Source organism: Pongo pygmaeus, chromosome 8 (genome assembly GCF_028885625.2).
Source record: "Pongo pygmaeus isolate AG05252 chromosome 8, NHGRI_mPonPyg2-v2.0_pri, whole genome shotgun sequence".
In the NCBI taxonomy this organism is placed as follows: Eukaryota; Metazoa; Chordata; class Mammalia; order Primates; family Hominidae; genus Pongo; species Pongo pygmaeus.
Genome location: NC_072381.2, coordinates 34,557,257 through 34,581,481, shown reverse-complemented (window position 1 = coordinate 34,581,481; position 24,225 = coordinate 34,557,257).

Sequence of the window (24,225 nt, the reverse complement as noted above, 5' to 3'; positions counted from 1 at the left end):
ACCCTTGTTCCAAAGCTATATGTGGGGCATCTTTTTAGAGTGGCCATTTTTTCCCAACTGAAAATTAAGAACTATGATCTAAAAAGCAGTACTTTATGAAATAAGTTGTGAATTTGTGGATAGAACAAAGAGAAGTCTATAAAAACACATTATTTAGGTATACAATAGAAATAATTCTTATCAAAAAGAAAACGATCTTAAGGAATTGGAAATTTCTCCGAATATTGAAGCTATGTGGTTGTATGGTTGCCGTGTCGGGTACTATGGTGACAGGGCCATACATAGTGGAGGGAGAACCTTGGGTCAGGACCATGGTGATTATCACGATGGCGCCACTAGCCAGATGTGTGACTTAGAACAGGTCCTCTAACACCTGAGGATGTCCTTCTTCTTATCCTCTAAACAAGAAAGAAAATGGAAAAGAGGTGCATACAGCATTGACTGCAGCATCCGACGAACCTCAGTTTCAGTTATGATGCTGGCTCTGCCATGTGTTAAGTAGTGTGACCTTAGGCAGGTGACATCACAGCTCTGAGCAGCAGTTTCCTCATCTGTAAAATATGGGTAATAACAGTGGCCAGCTCATTGGGCTACACATGGTATGGTTAACAAATAATAAGTCATTATTATTGAATGATAAATAGTAGCTATAATTATAAAATTAAACTATTATGATTAGATTAATTGGATTCAGGATTCCTTCCTATTTTAATCTATTTATTGGGAGACAAGGAGAAAGGAAATCGAAGGAAAAGTGTATAGGCTGTTACTACACCCTTATTTTTCCTCCATTTACCTCAGTGATCTAGAACAACCTAACACACTTTCCAGAGCTGAACGACTCAGCCAGTTCCCTTCTCACCTCACTCCCAACCAAGAACATTTCTGGAGAAGAGGTAGACTGTGTATCTTAAGCAGAACTCCTCAGTTTCATTTCCCAAATGAGCTCTGTCGGGAATCCAGAATCCATCTGTCTAATAGTGACCTTCCCCCGTGAAAATTAAAGACTCATTCATCTAAAGATGGCCAAATGTAAAATTGCATTTGTAAACTAACACAAGCTAAATCATCATTCTTAAACTTTGTGGCAAATAGGAAGCTTTTAACCTCAGAACACTTAAGAATTTGGGTTTTAAGAAGCCATATAACCCAAAGGTAATACATGAATCTTTTGCAAGGGAACTTCCTGCCATACTGTTTTGCTGTGGTTTTCATCCCACCCACCTAAACCTCACGAAAGTAAAAATAATGATCAATCATGCAAAGTGGGACTTGTCTGAAGGAACTGAAATGCGATAGAAGATGAGTGCCAGCAATGCACTGCAGCAGACGCAGGTTATCAAGCCAGGAGATGATTCATTCATATTTGGCACTGACTGAGGGAGGGGCAGAGATGAATCCCAGAGCTACTGCACTGTGTCCTGACCGCCTGGTGTTCACTTCTGCCCTCCTGCAGCACATCATTTGAGTAGCCTGGGTGTCCATGTAAGTCAGTAGCTCCAGTCAGCAAAGAAAGTGTGCCCAGCTCTGTGCTCGGGGCCTCAAGAAACCAGAGTGGTGACTGTTAGAAAAACTTAGCTCATTATTTTCTGATCTTTCCTTTAAATGATAACTTTATGAAAAATTCACACGTCTACTCCCCACCACCTTGTAAAATACTCTTTGAAGCTTGTGGGTTGATAGGTGGTTGATGGATGATGCTTTTGCAGTGTAAAGGTAGAGTGACGCAGAGGTAACTTTGAGGGTGTAGGATTAACTCCAATCACTGCGATTCTGGTGAGTACAGTCATCTAACAGATCCCCCATGAGTCTAGGTGCTCCATGCAAGCCCAGACGGCGAGTACTTTCTCTCTTCTCCAAGCCACTTTGATTAACTCATTCATCTTATCAAATCATTTAAAAAATACTTATTAACCATGAACTAGGTGCCTTAAATGGAAAGATAAAGGCGTCATAGTTCTTGCCTTCAAGAGGCTCATCCTCTTGAAAACTGACAGTGATAACAGAGAAAATGAGGTGATGCTGCTGCAGGTGGGTGACCTCAAAGTGCTGCAGGAGCCCACAGAAGAACTCGGAGAACTCCTCAAAGGCTCCCCGAGGAAACACCATCTGAGACCAAAGAGAGCAGTGACACTGGACCAAGGCGAAGGTGGCTGTCATCGATGAAGGAGTAGGATTCCAGGTGGGAAATGTCATCTAAAACTCAAGTGGCGGCCAGGCGCCATGGCTCACGCCTATAATCCCAGTACTTTGGGAGGCCGAGGCGGGCGGATCATCTGAGATCAGGAGTTTGAGACCAGCCTGGCCAACATGGAGAAACCCCGTCTCTACGAAAAATACAAAATTAGCTGGGCGTGGTGGCGTGCGCCTGTAATCCCAGCTACTCAGGAGGCTGAGGCAGGAGAATCACTTGAACCTGGAAGGCGGAGGTTGCAGTGAGCCAAGATCACGCCGTTGCACTCCAGCTTGGGCAACAAGAGTGAAACTCTGTCTCAAAAACAAAGAAACAAACAAACAAAAACTCAAGTGACATTTTGAAAAATCCATTTAATTTCAGCAGTTTAATTTCTGAAGTTTAGTCAGAGATTGAAAAGGCCTTGTTCTTCCGCCTGACTCCTGCATCTGAATCCAAGTGCCAAGCTGCGCAGAAACAAGAGATTGTACCATGTTGGCTTTCTGGAGGGATGCTGGAGGTGGGCTTCCATGCTGTCTTGTGGACCACAGACGCTCTTGACTATGGAATGATGTGACCGAGACAGGTGGAAGGCAGTGAGGGCTCACTGGAGTAGGAGAGAATTGAGCTGAATAAGTTCACAATCTTTCTAGGGGATACAGGATTTGGAAAGAGTGGGCACTAGAAGGCATGGTATAACAGATGGAGCTGTTGTCCCAACCCTGCCACAACTAACCCTAGCATACCTCAATTCACCCACTTCTCTGGGAAGCAAAAATACGGTAGTAGAGGATACCTGGAGCAGCCTACGAAGTATTCCAGCCATTCTGTCCTGCTGAAAATGTGGATACTCATTATCATCATTTTTAACAGTGACCCCACCAATGAGCACGATGCCTGGTGTTTTGTGTCATGTGAGGCTTTCAACCCACATTGAGGTGCAGCAACTCATATCACCCACCTCACTGGGTTGTTGGGAAGATGAAGTGAAAGTGCTTTATTAACTAAACGGTACCGTAGAAACACAGAGTATTCATGTTATTTTATTATTATCATCCTCACAAAATCCTCAGAGGCAGAAGAGGCAGGCATTATTAACTCTCATTTTTGAGTTGCAGGAACAGGGAAGATGGGGAGGAAAAATGCAATGTGTAGACTAAGAAAAGCTGTGAATGCTTATCTTCCTGGAAAAAAAAAAAGAAAATGAAGCAGTAGATTTTACACACTCTCTTCTAATCCAGTAATTTCAAGTTTAAAAAATGTGGTTTGATTGAATTTTACTTTTTCCAAGGATTTTTCTGAGAGCATAGTCAGAAAGAGGTCTTTTTTCCTCCATTCTTCACCTTATAAACATTACATTTGGCATGGTTATCACAGAGAATGAAAAAAAACTTCGCTGCAGCAGATTTTTTTTTCTTAGTGACAATTGACTTTTAAAAAAAATGAGAGTGTGTGTTTGGGAGGGGCAGGCGGGCAGGTGCAGAAATGATCACCAGCACAATGTTCGCTTGCCTTTCCCTGGAGGACGGAGCAGATTCTGAGCACCAGAGGATCTTTGTTCCTGCCGGCTCTCCTCCGCTCACCCTGTCATCGATCCCCTCTGTGAAGGGTCTTTGTCATCTGTGGCTCTAAGTGCTGCCGCGGCTGCGGGCTGATGAGAGGGGCGGCTGTGTTTGGGCGCCCAGGAGTGCTTCCGTGGCTAAAGTTCCCGGCTAAAGGGGGCTTTATCTTGATGGAAGGAGCCAGTGGCCAGACACCATGAATGATTTTGCCCTTTGCATCAGCTCCAGGACAACGTACTGTTTGAGCCGGCTAGCCTGTGAGCCAGTCACATTTGTTGCTTTTTTAGATGAGGTCCAGGGACGACGGATGGCAAGTAGATGGATTTCAACCAGGAATCAGGCCCATCTAAGCCAGGGGAGAGAAGGTCACACTGAAAGCAGCATTCACTGGAAAAGGGAGACCCTCCCGATAGCTTCAGGCAAGATCCATGCTGAAGAAATAGGACATGATTTGAGTGAGGATGGCTCTAAGTTTGGGGCTGTCCCATTTTCTGCCTTTGTCTCAGTGCAATTATTAATGATGCTCCCTCTCACCCTCAAGAGTCACTCTAATTTTAGGCATGACACTGTGCCTGCTATGCTACAATGTCCTGACACAGATTGGCCAATATTAAAATCCTGCCTAACATTTGCTGACCACTCATTAGGTGACTGCAATGGTGAACCCAAAGATTTCTTTTTCTTTCTTTTTCTTTTCTTTTCTCTTTTTTGTCATCCAGTCTGGAGTGCAGTGGCACAATCATAGCTCACTGCAGCCTTGAACTTCTGGGTCCAAGTGATCCTCACTTAGCCTCCAGGTAGCTGAGACTACAGGTGCACACCATTGTGCCAGGCTAATTTTTAAATATTTTTATAGAGTTAGTGTGTTAGTCCATTGTGTTGCTATAAAAGAATACCTGAGACTGGGTGATTCATAGAGAAAAGAGGTTTATTTGGCTCATGGTTCTGCAGGCTTTATAAGCATGGCACCAACATCTGCTCAGTCTCTGGTGAGGTCCTCAGGAAGCTTTTACTCATGGTAGAAGGGAGAAAGGGAGCAGACATGTCACATGGTGAGAAAGGGAGCAAGAAAGCAAGGAGGAGGTGCCAGGCTCTTTTTAACTATTAGATCTTGCAAGTATTAATAGAGGGAGAAATCAATGCATATTCACAAGGATGAAACCAAGCCATTCATGAGGGATCCACCCCCCCATGACCCAAACACCTCCCACGAGGCTCCACCTCCAACACTGGAAAGCACCTCTCAGCAGGAGATTTGGAGGGGACAAACCTCCAAACCATATCAGATAGGATCTTGCTATCCTGCCCAGGCTGGTCTTGAACTCCTGGCCTCCAGTGATTCTCCCACCTTGACTTCCCAAAACACTGGGATTACAGGCATGAGCCACTGCATCTGTCCCCCAAGATTTCAAATATTTCAAACCTCCTTTGTTGTTTGACGTCATGGTGAAAGCTGTCATGATTTGATGAAAATGAAACCGATCACTATAACTGAGAGCTCCATGGTGGAGCCCAGCTCCCCAGCAGATTCAAAGCTGAGTGGTTTCTCAAACAAAACACTGTCACCTGTAAAATGGTGGTAAGAAGCCACCGGGCGCTTGAGGATCTTCTGTCTTCTCATTTAAGGGGGAATGTGGGGTTGAACTTGGATGAAGATCCAAAATTGGATTTCGTGAGTACAAAAAGCCACACTTCTTTGGATTTCTGATGATTACCATTGAAGGAAAAACAAATATTCATCTACCACAATACAAAGTGAGTTTTTTTTTCACGTTGCCTAAAATAATTTTTTTATACAAAAAAATTGTGAAATAATACAACTCTGGACATAATTGCAACACCATATTTATCTATAGGCTCTGTTGAAGAAATTGGTGAAATAATAATTCTGTTAAAAAAATGAAAACATGACTTCTTTCTCTTGGTATGAAAATAGCGGATTACCTTACCTGTTGGTGCTAAAATTCTATTCGGAGTCTTTTAAATTCTACAACAAGGTCTTGATCCTTTAACTTTCTATTCTAAATCCCACACAGGTGCCCTTTTGTGATACTTTATTGTTTCACCTGCCATCGGCAGTATAGATGGTATTAAAGGTCTCCTAAGAAGTCTACATAACATTTCCTTTCTATTTCTAAGATTGAATTTCTGTCACTTGTATCCCTCTGAGGCTCTGAAATCAGGGCATTTACTGTTTAGCCCTAACAGGCATCTTCTATATCTCTGACTCAAGCAAGATTTTTTGGATACCTTGATTGTGGGCTGATTCGATCAAATAAACCAAGGAAACAAAGGAAAGTACGTTCATCTCTCCTGCAGTTTATCAAGAAGGTCCTTGGATTGCAAGGATTCTTTACTCAATCTCTACTTCTTTATTTCAAGATTATAAAATGTAAAGGGCTATCTTAACCAAGGACAAAAACCTCTACCTACATTAGCAATTAACATTAACCCTCTTTTATAATCATTCCATTTTCCCTCCTGCTGTTCTAGGGAAATCTGAATTAAAAAGCCTGGTGCTGCTCAAGGGCAATTAATAGCACTGAGATGACAAAAGATCTTAGAACAGCTGACAAAGTGGCCCTGGGAGGGAACTGGGCCCCGGCTCAAAGTCACGGTGGGAAGTGTGTGCCCTGTGCTGCACGGGCTTTACGCATGAAGAATGAAAAGATTTTCATCACCCAGGATAATGCAATTAAAAAGTACACCACCAGAAGCCACCCCATGCCAACTTGCTCAAAATTGGGCCTCAGACCCAGGGGCCGAATTGAAATTCGAAGCTGAAACATCTCCATTGGCAGAGAGGGAGGGGAAGCGGGGGTTCACCCGCCTCCTTGTGCAGACAGGTGCCTGTTAGGGGAATGGAGGGGACATATGTTCATTGCCCATGGTAAGAAATGATTAGAGGACCTAGGAAGGGTGGACAGAGGGAGATGTGACTCATGTCAGAGGAGAAGCTAATTAAAAGGAGGATGTTGGGTCTCTTTTATTCCTTTCTGCTCAGTGTTTCTGCCCTGTGCTGTACACACACAATTTAACATGCAGGGAGAAAGGAGAACAACCATCTCTAATTGCCCGAAAATGACATAGTATTTGTTGTCCTGAATGCCGCTTTGCCCAGGTGGAAATTGTTTTCCTGATTAGCCTACTCACACAGACTGCTGTGGTCCGCTGTACAGTTGGGATTTTTTTCTCTCTCTCTAATCTCAGTGAGATGAACACAATTCAGGCTGTTGATTGCTGAAACAACAGGAGTAATCGTTCCAGACAATGGCCACGACTCCAGACTGGGAAGAGCACCAGGGGAGAGGGAAAGGTCCCCTTCACTAAGCAGAGCCACATGGAGAACGGGTAGGCCTGGCCCCCTTCCCATTCCTCCTCCAGCTGCTCTCTGGAAGCTATGCTGCTTCTGCTGCAAGACACACATCTCACAAGGTTGACCCTTCTTACCTGACTCCTGACGTGCTTCTGTAATGGTAACAGGTCAGTTGCCCAAAGCACACAGCAAGTCACCACATTGCAGAGAGAAAGGGGTTTAATCATAGGGCCACCGAATGAGGAGATGGGAGGAAAACTCACATCTGTCTCCCTGAGGAGTTTGGGGCTAGGGTTTTTAAGGGCTTTGGAGTGGTCTGAAGTTTGGAGATCATTGATTGGTCAGAATGCAGAATGAAGTCATGGGACAAGGAGATGAAGAAGCTGTATTCTCATGCTGCTTCTTTTCCTCCGTGGGAGTCTTCAAACCAGCGGGCATCAGCTGTTTCACTGGGATTCAGGATGTGAAAAACACCTTAAGCAAAAGCCTTATGACCTAATGCTGGAGATCCTATCTGTCTTTAACAAAAGCCTTATGATTCTAACTCCAAAAATCCTATCTCTAGGAACAATGGGAATGCAAATGGTGAGTATCTAGTGCTACATGACTTTCCGCTGCAAGGAAGTGGGCCAAAATACACCCTGATAAATGCTTAATTATAACTCGATTTCTGTTAATTGTTGTTAACCCTGTGAGTTCACTTCCCATCCCTGAGGTTACTGGTAGAGCACACACACTCCACCAGCAAGCCTGACCAGCCTATTGAGCTTTAACCAGCAGGTGTTGTGCTACAGCTGACTGTGAAGGATTCATGTGGGTTTGTTACCATTAAAGCTTCAATGCAAAGGGATAATTTTCACTTTTCTGTCCAATCACAAATGTTTTCTATGGAATATGTGGTGGGAAAGAATAACGGATATTAAAAAAAAAAAAAAAGTTGGGGAAAATGCACATACATGCAACAGTTAAGGGAGTCAAAAACTTTTCGACTACAGTAATGAGACAGCCAAATATAGATGTCCCTGGAGAACCTATGTCTGGCCTGTGCACTGGGAGGGTGGGGTGGAGCCACAGAAGTTCATGCCGTTTGCAGCAGGGAGGAGCCTGGCCCCTCTTGTTCCTAGGTGGTAACCTGGGATTCAGTCTACGAGATGGGGGCTTATTAACAGGAACCTCTCTTGCTTTGCTGAGTTTCTTTCCCTTTTGCCCAGTAAATTCCATTTTTCTCACCCTTCCATGTATCCATGAACCAAATCTTTCCTGGTCCTGTGACAAGGATCCTGCTTTTAGCTTAACTAAGGAGAATGTCCTACAACAGCAATACTGACAGCTAAAATTTGTGGATTCCTCTGTGCCAGGTAGTGTGCGAAGCCTTCATGTGTGCCATTTTTAAATGTTCACAATAAACCCAGAAGATAGAGCCTTTTATGACACCCATTTTACTAATGGGAAAGCTGAGGCATAAGTAAGTTAAAGAAAGCAGCAGAGCTGGAATCCATACTGGTCAGTCTGTCTCTGAACTTGACCCAGACTCCTAGCCAAGAGCCCTGCAAGCTGAATGTCCAAGAACAGAGAAAATCCAAGATTCTTAGTGATGGGGCCCATTTCTGGTTAACAAAGCTAGAAGATTGTTGGCCACAACATGGATGGAGCTGGAGGCCATTTTCCTTAGCAAACTAATGCAGGAGCAGAAAACCAAACGCAGCATGTTCTCACTTATAGATGGTAGCTAAATGATGAGAACACATGGACACATAGAGGAGAACAACATAAAATTGGGGCCTATCAGGGGCTGGAGGGTGGGAGGAGGGAGAGGATCAGGAAAAATAGCTAATGGGTTGTGAACTCAGAAAATCTGAGACAGGTCTCAGTTAACTTAGAAAGTTTATTATGGCAAAATTGAGGATGCACCAGTGACAGCCTCAGGAAGTCCTGATGACACGTGCCCAAGGTGGTCAGGGCACAGCTTAGTTTTATACATTTTAGGGAGACATGAGACATCAATCAATGTACGGAAGAAGTACATTGGTTGGGTCTGGAAAGGTGGGACGACTTGAAGCAAAGGCAGGAAGACTGGAAGCGAGGAGGAGCTTCCAGGTCACAGGCAGGTGACACACAAATGGTTACCTTCTTTTGAGTTTCTGACTAGCCTTTCCAAAGGAGGCAAATCAGATATGCATTTATCTCAGTGAGCAGAGGGGTGACTTTGAGTAGAATGGGAGGCAGGTTTGCAGTTCCAGGCTTGAGTTTTTCTTAGTGACTTTTGGGGCCTAAGATATTTTCCTTTCACAGGGTACTAGGCTTAATACCTGGGTGATGAAATAATCTGTACCATGACACAAGTTTACCTATATAACAAACCTGCACTCATATCCCTGAACTTAAAAGATAAAAAATTAAAACAAAAAACTACATGAAAAATGGCAACTACTGCAATTTGCTGCAAATGAGTTGTCTAGCCAAACCAAATAATGGGCTTTCTGGAGCAGTGACCATTTATGTCATTTATGTCTACACCTACCTTTGTGCTTATCTTATGCAGAGCAGCAACAGCTATGGGGCCTCTGGTGTGACAATGATTCATACACAAAGATTCTTGAGAAAGACACAGAGTTGCAGCCTGAAATATAGAGCATGAGAAGGTGATTGTATCCAGGATCCACAACACAAAATGTGCGTGGGAAGGAGGAGGGGGAAGGAGGGGCTGGAAGGAGGAAGGTGGGGAGAAGTGTTTCTTAAAAGGTGGGATTCCTTTGGGAAGAGTGTGAGTGTCTGTGAATGGTAGTCAGTGAAGAGAGAGGGCTACTCTAAAAGCTAAAACCTCCTTCTCTTCAGAATGAATAGCTCTTCTTGTCTGTGCTCTATTGGCAATTAATGATACACTATCACGTAACATCTCCTTTACTACTATCTTGTATTATTGTTTCCAGCTTTATTGTTTAATTCCTCATGTGTTATTGACCTGTCTTCCAAACTCTAAGGTAAGCTCTTTGGTGAGGGGGGAAATGAAATTTTAAGATTACTTTTAACACCTATCATACCTAATGGAAACCTAGTCCATATTTATCTGGTGATAAGATGCTTGTACTTACTCTTTTTCTCTTAGTTTATGGTAACAAAAGTAATTTCATTTAAGATATATCAGAAGGGCTCAAAGAAGAATAGTAGAAGGAGTCTTTTCGCCACCACTTCAGCTACTTTATTCATGTATCCAACCATCTGCTGAGCCATTATCCAGTGTTCCTAGAATTATGCCAGTGAGAAAGGTACAAAAAAGAATAAGTACATGGCCATGTCTCTAGGATCTCACAGCCTAAAGGAGGAAGGAGGACAGGTCATGCCTACCAACAGGGCAAAATGGAAACATGTGAGGGTCTCAGAGCTGGAAAGCACATCCTCACATACCTGTCTATTAACCCATTCATTCAACCCACAAAAATTTCTTGAGCATCTACTGAAAATTGGGGTACGTCCATGAATAAGAGACAGAGATCATATTCTCATGATCTGTCTCATTCTAAGGGGTGAGACAGATATTTACAAAATCATGTCAATGCTTATTTAATTATGAATGAAATGAAGAAGAAACCTCTTCAAGCACAAGTTTGTATGACAGTCTACAATGGGTGGGAGTGGGGCTAATCTAGATTTGGACACGAATGGTGGTAGTCAGACAAGTATTTTCCACAAAGTTTCCATGCAGGTGATACTTTAAGGTGAAGAATGGTTAGCCAAACGAAAAACATAGAGAATGGTAGAGAATTCCGGGTACCTCAGTTGGGTGGCATCGAGGTAGAAAAGAGTTTGGCACAAAAAATTAAGTGAAATAAGACTTGCAAGTCTGCAGCATGGCTGGGGGCTGGTGGGGGTGAGTGGTTGGGGGGTTGTTGGTGGTGCCAGGCGAGCTAAGGAGTGAAGCCGCGTGAGATTATGCAGGAAGTGGTGGGTATGAGTTTGAGGCTTTTTTGTTGTTGTTGCTTTGGTTTCACCGTATAGCATGCAATCTCTTTCTTTATTTGGGGGCATGTCCGACTGTGCATGGCATTGGTAGTATCTGTAGCTGTAGTCTCCTGCTCTGGAAGATAAAGAGAAGTGATCCTCTATCCATCCGCTAGCATCCAACTCATAGTCCTAGGACCTATGTTCAGCCAATCATTCACCTCCCTGAGTCTTTCAATCTGGAACAAGAGATACAAAATCAAAATAAGAGTTTAGAATTCTTCATGGCACTGGCATCCCCATTTCATCCAGCAGTGGCAGTGGCACTGTCTGATGCTCTGTCCTCCTAGACTGTTCCCTCCATCTGACCTCCAGAGATCCCGCTGTTCATCTCATTTCCTAAGTGTCCCAGGGATTCTCTGAGCCCATTATTGTCTTCCAAAGAGCTCCCTCTTTCCGTAAAAGATCATAAGAATTAATTCTAGTTGTTTGCAACCCAGAACTGGACTGGTGAACAGTGACAAGGAGGTTGGCTTTTAATTTAAGAACACTGGAAGCTGTGAAGGGTTCTACCCAGGGTGTAACAAGAATAAATTTGAATTTTAACATCATTAAAAGTCCTTTATAGTTTTCAAATTACTTCCACATGACTTATTTGGTTTTATAGCAACCAGAGAGTTGGGTACTATTATCTCTCTTCTTTGCATCAAAGAGAGAATGAAGTTGCAATAAGCCAAGTGATTTCTTTTTTAGTGGGAAATAGCTAATTAATGGCATAAAAAGTATCAGAGACCAGGTCTTCTGATTTCTTGCACATTGCTCCTCCAATACCTCATGCAGTGAGAGGAAAGCCTGAGATGTAGGAAACTAGAGAAGAAATTGCATGGCTTCTATGTCAGAAACAGTAGCAAATTGTTTCAGCTTTCTACGTGAAAACACCTATAGACATTCAACTCTATGCTCAGATCCATCACATCACTATTCACATTTCACAGTAGATCCATATGAGAAAAAAAGAGGTAGCCTACCCAGAACACAGTATGTCTGGAAGTAGTTCTCACCTACAGTTAAGAATTTACAGGTTCACAAATGCATGTAGCTGCAGACGCGTGTGCTGTCATTGAAGCGAATCTGAAGCTTGGAATCATCAGATGCCCAATAATAAGAAAAAAGTATGCCAGTGAAAGGGGCAAGCCTGGTATTTTGTGGCTTGCTGTAAGCAGCAAAGATTTAGAGTCAAATTATAAGCTTTAACTTCAGATTCCAGATGAGACAATACTTATCTTGAAGTGCTGCTGTAAGGATTAGATAAGATAACCCATGGAATGTTCTTAGCATAGAGCCAATATTGGACAGATGCTCTAAAACAAGGGTCTTTAACTCCTGAGCCACAGATTGCTGTCAGTCCATGGCCTGTTAGGAACCAGGCTGCACAGCCGGAGGTGAGAGGTGGGTGAGAGAGGGAAGCTTCATCTGTGTTTACAGTCACTCCTCATACCTCATTACCACCTGCGCTCTGCCTTCCGTCAGATCAGTGGTTGCATTCAATTTTCATGGGAGCGGGAACCCTACTGTGAACTGCACATGTGAGGCATCCAGGTTGCCCTCTCCTTATAAGAATCTAATACCTGATGATCTGTCGCTGTCTCCCATCCCCCCAGATGGGACTGTCTAGTTCCAGGAAAGAAGCTCAAGGCTCCAACTGATTATATGTTATGGTGAGTTGTAAAACTATCTCATTGTATATTGCAATGTGATAATAGAAATAAAGTGCGCAATAAATGTAATGAACTTGAATCGTCCTGAAACCACCCCAACCTCACCTGATCCATGGAAGAATTGTCTTCCATGAAACCACTCTCTGATGCCAAAAACGTTGGGGACCGCTGCTCTAACAGGTGTTCATTTCCTTACTTTGTTTCCATCAATGTTAGAGGGAAAGTGGGGATTTGTCCCCTAGGTTTATGAGATGGGTCCAACAGGATCTTACACAGAGGGCCACTGCTCAAATCTAAATCAGTAAGGCAGACACTACAGAGAGAGACTAGAAGGTTCCCAGTGGAACAGGGAGAAGGCAGCAGTGGTCTCTCCCCTTATTCTCAAGGCCTACCACGTTGCTGTGATTTTCTTTCTAATAATGTATCTAGAACTTAGGTGACCTATTCAATCTTCAGGGTTGTTAGAAGAAAGAAATTGTCATTTGAAATGAAGCATGCAAATTATTTCACTTTTGTTTACTTTTATATGGGTTCTAAAAAGCAATTGATAAGAAAAGTTGAGTACATGTAATTTTCAGGGAAAGCAAATAATTTTTTGATAAATAAAGAGTATTTTCTTTTCTGTAAAAACCAAATATTTTTTCTAAAAGCAAATTTTATTTTCCCAAATATTTGACAAGAGCAAGCTGTAAAATTCTGAAGGAGTTCAGTCAGCTGTGCAGATTGACTTTTGAAGTGTAAAATAAACCTTTACTTAACAGATGTCAGGACTGTGACTTTAGGAGATAATGACAGTTTTTACAGTAGGTTGGTGGCAGAATTTCTAAGGAGAATGAATAAAGTTTTGGTGTCGAGTCTGGAAAAAAATGACAACATGATTATTAACAATTGACTGAATTGAGGAAAGCAAAAATAAGTGTTTTAATTTGTTTGATTAGACAGCGTAAATTGTTCCATAAATACCAGTAAAATACATTTTAGAAAAGGATAGACTATGCCTGCAGGTATAAATTAGAGTAACTGAAAGGCCCTACCTCCCTCCAAAATCTCCATGAATGAAATTGATTTAAAATAAATTCAAAAGCTTTAGACAAGAGATCAAAATAGCCATGGAAGACTTTTAAACAACTATGTTCAGATTCTGCCTTTGCAGCAGCAGTAGCAAATAGAGAAAACTCTTCAATATTGACAAATATATTCCACCTCGGTAATGTGGGGTCAGTAGTGCTATTTAGTATAATTGAAATTATTCTTTAGGAGATTTAGCCAAAATCTTCTAAAGCTCTATTCCCGTATCCTACAAGCTCCCCTTCAATCCAACCTGCCTGCAACCAAGCAAATTTTGGATGCAGTTCAAGTGCTATCCCTCTGCAAAGCCTTCTCTGACTCCTCTAGTCTCCAGGTAAACTCTCTCTTCCCTGAATATAGAGGTCTTTGTATAATCTCCACTGCTGTAGTTAGCATTGATCATTGATAGTCCTATTGAGCAGCCAGAATTCTCAAACCTTGAACTCAACTCTCGGCAGCTTCCACTGTACTCTGGTACTTCCCAAGAGATAATACCCAGAGGATGCCAGCTTCACACTGAGATCCTGTTCTTTTCTGGAGAGGTGAGTTTAGGGGAATAAAATGGGTAATCTCAGAATATTCTGCCTGAAGCTAAAGCCAGCATCACGACTGAATATCCAATTCCTGGTTCCTGCTGCTGTTTTCTCAGGGTCTACCTTGACTCACCGCGGTGCCAAAGAAATTAAAAGAGCTGCACTAAAGGCAGAAGTTTAATGATTTGGCTCCTTCCACAGAAGTTTATTCCCTGGACTAAGCAGACCAGAGCTCCGCTTCTCATTTGAGTGAGAAAGGGAAATTTCAGATCGTTCCTATCATCACATGTGTTGGTTTCGTATCTTCAGTTGGTTTTGTATCTTCAGTCGGGTCTGGAAGGTAAAATGTCTACTGCTTCCTTTTTTCCCTTAAGTTATGAAAACACTGAAGGGTTCATTTTTAGCTCCTCTAAAAGTTTTTAAGACATGTAGAATATAAAATAGCAAAAAATACATAATAAATTGATAAAACATAAATTCTTGGGAAGTTTTTATAGATTATAGAGACACAACTTACTATATAATCATTAAGGTAAAGTTGTTAGAGGACTGGATTCTAAATGCTGAAAGGTCATAAAATCCTAGTATAAACCATTGTCATTAGAAAACTTTAAAAATGTTATCTCTGGATTACAAAGAGCATTTTTGCTAGCCAAGCTTACTATAGATCACATTAACACAAAACTTTAAATTTGCCCATCATCATTATTTATTTTTGTATTTTATGGAAGAGTTGATCTTTGTGTCCTAAGGGTCTGAACACACTATTTGCAAAAGACCAAGGTGGCCAAGGCTCACCATACTGGCATTTCAAATTTGGATGAGAACAGATTTACAGATTTGCTGCTGTCAAAGAAGTAGGAAATTAAAGACGGATATTGTGGCTTTTGTTCTGCTACTGAGTTATTTCTTCAATCAATGATATTGAGATATAAATTGTGTACAATATAATGCACACATTGTATGTGCTCAATAAGTATATGGCATATATATGTATGTATATATACACATAAACATATGTACATATGTATATGTATACATATATTCATATATGTATATGACACATACATATATGCACATACATATATTCATATATGTATATGACATATACATATATGCACATACATATATTCATATATGTATATGACACATACATATATTCATATATGTATATGACATATACATATATGCACATACATATATGTCAATATTTCCATGACCAATCAAGTCAATATGTCCATGACCCCCAAAATAGTTCCATGGTACCCTTTCACAGTCATCACTTCCTCATCCCTATAGAACCTCCTGTCTCAGCAAATGCAGGAAATGACTGAACTTTTTCCAAGACAGATGCCAGAATTCTATATAAATGAAATCATGTGCTATTTAATCTTCTGTGTCAGACTAATCAAGAAAATAACAAATGAAGACATAGATTACCAATGTAAAAATGAAGAGTACATAACTATTGACCCCACAGATATTAAAAAGATAATACAAGAATACTATGAACAACTGGTGTGTTTAGACCTTTCATATTTAGTGATATTTTTTAATGGTTGGGTTAAACTATCTTGAAATATGATTTCTTTTTGCCCCATTTGTTCTTTGTCAATTTTTTCTTCTTTTTCTGCCTTCTCTAGTTTTGATTAAGCATCGTAATTTAATTTTATCTCCTCTATTGAATTATTATTTAACTTGTTTAAAATAACTGTTAGTGGTTGTCTTAGGAGTTACAATATACATTTTTAAATAATTTGCGTCTAACTTAAATTATACTGTTTCATGTGTTGGGTAACGATGTGGTATAAATACACAACATATTTTACTATTTTTGCTATGAAAATTATCTTTTAGGGCAACTAATAACAAGAAGAAATTATATTTTGCCTCAATTTATTCCATTTCCAATTCTCTTCATTTCCTTGTGTAGATTCAAGGATTCAAGTTTGTTGTTGTTGTTGTTGTTGTTGTTTTGAGATGGGTTCTCACTCTGCTGCTCAGACTGGAGTGCAGTGGCATGGTCTCGGCTCACTACAACCTCCGCCTCCCAGGTTCCAGTGATTCTACTGCCTCAGCCTCAGAGTAGCTGGGATTACAGGTATGCATCACCACACCTGGCTCACTTTTGTATTTTTAGTAGAGACAGGGTTTCACCATGTTGGCCAGGCTGGAAGATTCAAGTTTCTGACCTATCATATTCCTTCAGCCTGAAGAAGTTCCTTTAACATTTCTTATAAGGTAATCTGCTACCAATGCATTCATTCTCTTAGTTTTTGTTAGCTGGAGGTCTTTATATTTTATCAGTTTCTCTGGATATAGAATTCTGGGTTGATAGTTTCCTTCAGAACTTTAAAAATAAAATAGTAAGCCATTATTTTCTGGCTTACTTGTTTTCTGATGAGAAGTGCAATATATTCTTATCCTTGTTCCTCTGTAGGTAATGTACCTCTGAGGGAGAGGGTGTCTGCCTTCATGATTTTCTTGTCTTTGATTTTCAGCAGTCTGAATATGATATGCCTGGATGATCTTATTGTGTGTTTGTTTTTATATTTATCCTTCTTGGTGTTCTCTGAGCTTCTTGGATCTATACTTTGGTGTTTGTTATTAGCTTGGAAAATCTTCTGCTATTATTTCTTCGAATGTTTCTTCAGTCTCATTCTCTTTCACTTATTCTTTGGGGATTTCAATTATGTGTATTTTAGACAATTAGCTATGGTGTAACACTCCTGGATACTGTGTTGTGGGGATTTTCTCCTCTACTCTTTTTTTTTTGTACTTTAGTTTGCAGAATTTCTGTTGATCTCTCTATCCAGTTCACTGATTCCTTCTGTGGCTGTCAAGTCTACTGTTGAGTCCCTCAAAGATAATCTTCAGCTCTGTTACTGTGTTTTTGTTTTTTAGTATTTTCATACTATTCTTTTTTATAGTTTCCATCTTTCTGTTGAAATTATCTAGCTGAACTTGCATGTTTTCTATCTTCTCCATTAGCATCTTTACCATATTAATCACAATCATTTTAAATTCTGTGTTTGATAGGTCCATGTATGTGCCATATCTTAGTTGTGATGGTTGTATATGATTGCTTTGTCTCTTCAGACTGTGGGTTTTCTTTGCCTTTTCCTATGTCTCATACATTTTTTTTTGGTTGAAAAAAAACATTTTTTTGTCCTTTGCATGTCGCAAAGGACAAAGATACATGTCTTTCTTGCTGCCAGGACTTTAGTGGAAGGTTTTGTCAGGAGTTGATCTGGGTTTGAGGTTTGTTGTTGCCATAACATAGTTTTCCCTTATCCAGTTTCACTTTCCATGGTTTTAGTTAACTGTAGTCAATTGTGACCCAAAAATATTAAATGGAAGGTTTCAGAAATAATGTATAAGTTTTAAATTGCATGTCATTCTGAGTAGTGTGATGAAATTTTGCACCATCCTACTCCATCCTGCTCAGGATGTGAATCATTCCTTTGTCCAGTATCTCCACGCTATAAACACCAATCACCATTAGTCACTCAATAGCCAACTCAGTTATCAGATCGACTGTGACTGTCATGGTATCACAGAGCTTGTGTTAAGTGATAATAATAGTTGATAATAGTCGCAAGTACCAGAGTAATGACGCTGGCAATTAGAATATGCCAAAGGGAAATTATAAAGGGTTTCCTTTAAGTGAAAAGGTGAAAGTTCTCAACTTAATAAATTATGAAAATTATATGCTGAGGTTGCTAAGATCTATGGTAAGAACGAGTCTTCTATCCATGAAATTGTAAAGAAGAAAAACAAAATTTGTACTAGTTTTGCTGTTGCACCTCAAACTGCAAAAGTTACAACCATAGTCCATGATAAAGGCTTATAAAGATGGGAAAGGCACTAAATTTGTGGGTGGAAGACATAAACAGAGACATATTCCCAATGACAGCAATCAGGTTTGGCACAATTTGAGGTTTCAGGCATTCACCGGTGGTCTTGGAACACATCCCCCATGGATAAGGGAGGACTATTGTGATTATTTTCAGTGCACCATAGCCTCAAATTCCTCTAGCAATACCTTGTGTTTAGGATGTGAGCTAATTTGCCAGAGGGTTTTTCGTCCCCCTCAGTGTCTACTCCCTTCTTACCTTAGAGTCTTCCTTCTGTATTGTTTCCTAGAGAGAATCTGTCTCTTGCGGCAATCTCAGCTATAGGTTACTTCTACTCAACACTTGTTAGCATGGTGGTAGGGAGAGCCAGAAGGGGTGTATTCTCTCACCAAGCCTTAAAATGAGGCAGTCACTGTGGATTTAAGCCTGTACCAGCTGTAGTCCTGGGCTGCCACCCTCAGAGTAGAGTTTAATTTTTTCTCTTCCTTTCCTGCAGTTTCAGTGGATTTTCGCCAGTGCCCTAAACTGACAATTGTTATCATTCTTTGCTCTGTAGTTTAAGATTTTTGTTCCATACGGGAGATATGGGAGATGGGTCTGGGAAGTGTTTCAGGAGTAGCTACTATTCTCTCCCCCAAGTCAGTACAATTAGGAAAACTTTCTTAGGAGTCTTGCCTATCTTCCCTTTGAGTGTCTCGTCATACCCTTGGAAGACAGGACTGCAAGAGGATGCAAATACTTCTATCTCTGGGACCCAGTGGCTCCACATCCATATGTGACCTGGAGCAGTTCATTACAATTTCTAAGCTGAATCTCCTCTCTAAATTATACAGCATGCAACGGCATCTGCCCTAGGTAAGCAAATGCCTGGGTCCTGTTGCACCCTGTAGGTCCTGGCCTCTCCCCAGATTTTAGGTTCTTTTCCCTGCCATGTCAGATCTCTAATGAATTTAAGAAAGGTCACTAATTTTCACTGGATTAAGCTTTTATTTTCTTATTGTAAGGCAGGGAGGTTGGGAATAAGGCTCTCTCCAACCCTTTACATCTCTTAACTGAATGCAGAAGATCCACATATTAATTTTTAATGCTGAACAGAGCCTGCATCCCTGGGATTAACTCCATTTGGTCATGACGGTCATTCTATTTATACACTGTTGAATTCACTTTACCGATATTTTAGAAGGGAGGTTTTTAAAATCTATGATCATGAGAAATATTGTTTTATAAATTTCTTTTCTTATAATCTCTTTGTCAGGTTTTTGTGCCAGGGTTATTCTAATCTTTTAAAATTAGTTGGAAGGTGTGCCTTCCTCTTTTACTTTCTGAGTTTGTGTTAAGTTTTGCATTATTCTTGTGTGTGTGTGTGTGTGTGTGTGTGTGTGTGTGTGTATGTGACAGAGTCTTGCTGTGTCTCCCAGGCTGGAATGCAGTGGCGCGATCTCAACTTACTGCAACCTCTGCCTCTTGGGTTCAAGCAATTCTCCCATCTCAGCCTCCCAAGTAGCTGGAATTACAGGCACACATCACCATGCCCAGCTAATTTTTTGTATTTTTAGTAAAGACAGGGTTTCACCATGTTGGCCAAGCTGGTCTTGAACTCCTGACCTTGGGTGATCCTTCCGCCTCAGTCTCCAAAAGTGCTGGGATTACAGGTGTGAGCCACTGCATTTGGCCAGGTTTTGCATTATTCCTTACTTCAAAGTTTGAACTCACCAATGACACCATCTGAGTATAGATGTATCTTTGTGGGGAAAATTTTTTAATAGAAATTCAATTCCTCTGATAGATACAGGACAATTCAGATACTCTATATCTTTTTGAATCAGTTTTGGTAAGTGGTGTTTATCAAGCAATTTGTCCATTTCTTCTAAATTCACAAGTTTATTTATACAAATTTGCCATCATATTACTTTATTGTCCTTGTAATGATTGTAGGATCTGTAGGAAGACTTCCTTCTTTTTAAAATCCCATTATTGGCAATATCTTGATTAGTTCTGCTAGGAGTACCAATTTTGTTGACCTTTTAAAAAAAATGACTTTTGGCATTGTTAATATTTTTTATTGTTTGACTTGATTCCATTGAGTTCTGTTTTTAAATTTTAATTCTATTTACTTTCAGTTTTAACTTGCTCTTCCTTTTTTTCCTTATTAACATGGAAACTTGGCTATTAATGTTAAGCTTTTTTTCTTTCTAGTAAGGCATTGACAATGATAAACTTCACTCTAAGCAGTTCTTTAGCTGCATCTTACAAATTTTGTGTTTTGTCAATCAACTCAAATTTGAAAATTTTACTTGTAACTTTTTTGAAGTTTAATTAATGGGTTTTAGGAATATCTTATTAACTTCCCAAATATTTTGGGTCTTCATAGGTATCTTGGTGATGTCTAGCTTAATCTATTGTCAGAAATTGTATACTTAAGATTTCCATGTTTTGGAATTGATTAAATCCTATTTCACGGATCAGTATATAATCGATCTTGAACCAGCCACCGTAGAAAAGAATGTGCATTCTGAAGTTGTTTATGGTGTTCTATAAATGTCAATTAAGTCAGATTGGTTGATAGTATTCAGATTATCTGTGTCTTTGATACTTTTTTGAATATATGATTTAATAATTACTACAGGAAGGTACTAAAATCTCCAACTATGGTTGTGGATTTGTCTATTTCTGTCTTTACTTCCTTCAGGTTTTGCTTTATATATTTTGAAAATCTGTTTTTAGATCTATTATTTAGTCAATGCATGAAGGAATGTTATGTATTCCTGATGAATTGGTTTTTAAAATAAGTCATTCCCCTTTATCTTTAGTAATGCCCTTATTCCTGAAGTCAGTTTTGCTTCACATTAATATACCCATGCCTGTTTTATTTTGTTTATGGTTTTCATAATATATCTTTCCTACCCTTTTAATTTCAACCTTATCTATATCTTTATATCTAAGACATACGTCACATATTGATGCAGGATTTTTTGCTCCTTAGTTCAGCTAAACTCTGGGTTCTTGTCTCATGACCCGGAAAAGTTAGGCACATGGATACATTGAAGGGAAATGAGGGCAGATTTATTAGGCAATACAAAAGCTCTCAGCAAAGAAAGACGGGGCCCTGACAACAGGCTCCCACCTCACAGATTGAATACCAGGCCACCAGGGGCTGAAGAGGCCAGGCTCCTCCCCCTGCATAAAGTGCAAATTCCTGGTGGTTCCACCCCATTCTCTCAGTATGCAGGCAGGCCCTTAGTCTGAGCCACTCCACGTTGATTTATTTCCTTTGTGGCACATGTGTTTAGGGATGAAAATTTTCACCATGGCATGTTTAGGGAAGCCTCCTGTGCACAGTGACCTGGGTGGCATTTGGCTGTCTCCTGCCTCTATTATTATAGTTAGTTAGGTTTTGAATTTTTGAAATTCATTCTGACAATCTCAAGCTCTTCATTTGAGCATTTAAATTATTTATATTCAATGCAATTATAATTACTTATGAAGACGTGTAGAGTTCTTTGATCTTTCTATAATTGCAAGACTACTTGTATTGTGTTTTCCATCACTTTAAGTTGTCACTGACACTCCTCCAAACACAGCTTTTTCTCTCAAAAATCTTCTTTTTCTTTCTCCCTTTACTCACTCACTGCCTGCAAAATCATGAGAATGTTCCATCTAGGGTAAACATATATGACTTTAAGACTTCAAAAAATGAAGCAAATGTTAGGGGAACAAAAAAACTTAACTTCAACATTCCTTTAAAGCACCTGGAGTACATCATACAAGCTCTTGGTTTTTCATCTCTATATATTGAACCATTTACATTTCTTGATATATTCTTAGGTTCTTCTTGGGTATACACTAGACACAAAACATATTTTTAGGGTGTAGAATAGAAAATACTGCCTAAAGAAACTTGCTTACTTTGGGGTGGTCATAAGGCTGCTTCTAAATTGTCATTTTCTATAAAGTAATTTGTGTGAACGCTATATTCCTAAGCTTTTCTTCATTTTCTTTTTCCCTCACTTTCCCTCCTTCCCTCCCTCCCTCCCTCCCTTCCTTCCTTCCTTCCTTATTTCTTGTCTATTTCTCCTTCATCAAATATCTACAAACACCCTACTCAGTGTTTGGTACTTCAATATCTTTACAGGTATTGAAGCCCAAACCTCAACATCTTTATGAGTACTCCACGGTTTTTTAAACTCTCAGCTTTATCTTAGCCACGGTGACAGGACTACATCTTCCCCAGAATTCTACCGTTTTTCCAGGACCAGAGTTTTTACAGCAACATTGAATGTCTTCTGGTCTCTGCCTTAACTAACTGAAAGGAAGTATTTTGGTTCTTACTGAGGAATCTTAGCAAATAATCAGCAAAATGGTCCACATAAATAATACTCTTGGGAGGCTTATTCAAGAGGAATAACAAAGTCAGAACTTCTCTGTTCAACCAGGGACATCTTTGTATAGATGTGCTCTGCATTTTTTTAAATTGTTTTCTTCCTGTGGCAGAGATTTTGTTTTTATTTGTTTGAAAACATCTCAGGATGGATCTAATTAGCTAAGGAATGTGATAACATTCTTGAGACAATATTAATTGTTAGAGTTGAAGACCCACATGTGATCATGTTCTTTTTCTTTATATTGTTAATGTATTTTTTTCATGCTGAGCAGTAACTCAGAGTAACTTATGATGACATGTAAAGGTCTATAAATGTCATAGTATTATCTCATGTAAGGGTTTACCTTCTTCTTTTTAATAGTTTTTTATTACACTAATTATACTTGAACATATCTTACTGCAAAAAAAATACATTCCATAATCAGAGTAAAAAATAAAAATTTCCATTACCATTCTTTCCCAATCCCAATAGATTGCTTTTATAACACATACACACACACACACACACACACACACTTCATTAGAATCTAGTTTAATTTTCTAAAAGGTACTAAACAGCACCTCTGTGTATGTGAGAGACATCTAAACATTGTTTTCAATGGGGCTTATAACCCAAGAATTTGGAGATCCCCACTCTATGCTTTCAAAACTTGACCCCTACTGGATACTCATTATGAAGGATCATCTTGACATTCAGGAAAATGACCTATAGAAGTCATCTGAGATACCATGGAACTTTCCTTCTTCAGAAAACACTTCACTTCCCTGATCTCCTGATTTCAAGTTCGGTGTTTTTACTTTATACCAGACTGACTCATTCTCACTGTTGCACTTATTTCAAGACCTCTAACATTTTCTCTGCAGCTTTAACATTCTATGATTACTCACTGATGAAATGCAAAAGTGTAGTTTAAAAAAAAACACATAGACTTTATTATTTTCTCCCCAATTTTCTTTTTTTGTTTCCATGAATATAGGAACCTGAATCAATCTTGAGACAATTTATTGTTCACACACCAAGTTAGGTAAAGGGCGGATGAATAATTTCTTTACTCATTTACTCCACTCTGGGAACAAGAGATTGTGCTGAATCAGGATGTGTGGCACACAGAGTAATATTTCCAGCTGTTTCCTCAAATACAATGTATGAAAAGGAAAACAGGCTCACACTGGCATTTGGGAATTAATTCATGGCTACATAGGAATGCAAGGTAGAGGCAACCCTGATCTCCTCTCCCTGAAGTTAATAAATTTTACGTGTAGATGAGGGTGAAGAAGTTCATGCTATAAGACCAAACCGAGGAAAGCTGTTTGTGATCCTTGCCAGCCCTTTTCCACGTCACAGTCATGAAGGGTTTTCTAATGACTCTGTCTACAGCATTCCTCTCTTCTAAATGAATTCACTGTGTGAATGGGGGCAGGGACGGGCTTCCAGGTACAAGGGCAGTGTCTTTGGTGACCTGGTTTCCACCAGTTACAGTGCTGAAGCCTATTTCAACAATAGCAGACATCAGGTATGATGGTGATCATGTTTTTGTGTAGTTCTCTTCAAATAAAGATTCTGTATCAAAATCCTTTCGTTGGATATAGAGTCCAGGTTATGAGTACAAATAATAGGATTGTCATTGATAAAAACAGCTCTCTTAAAATGCAACATACCATATGAGGTCAGGGATGT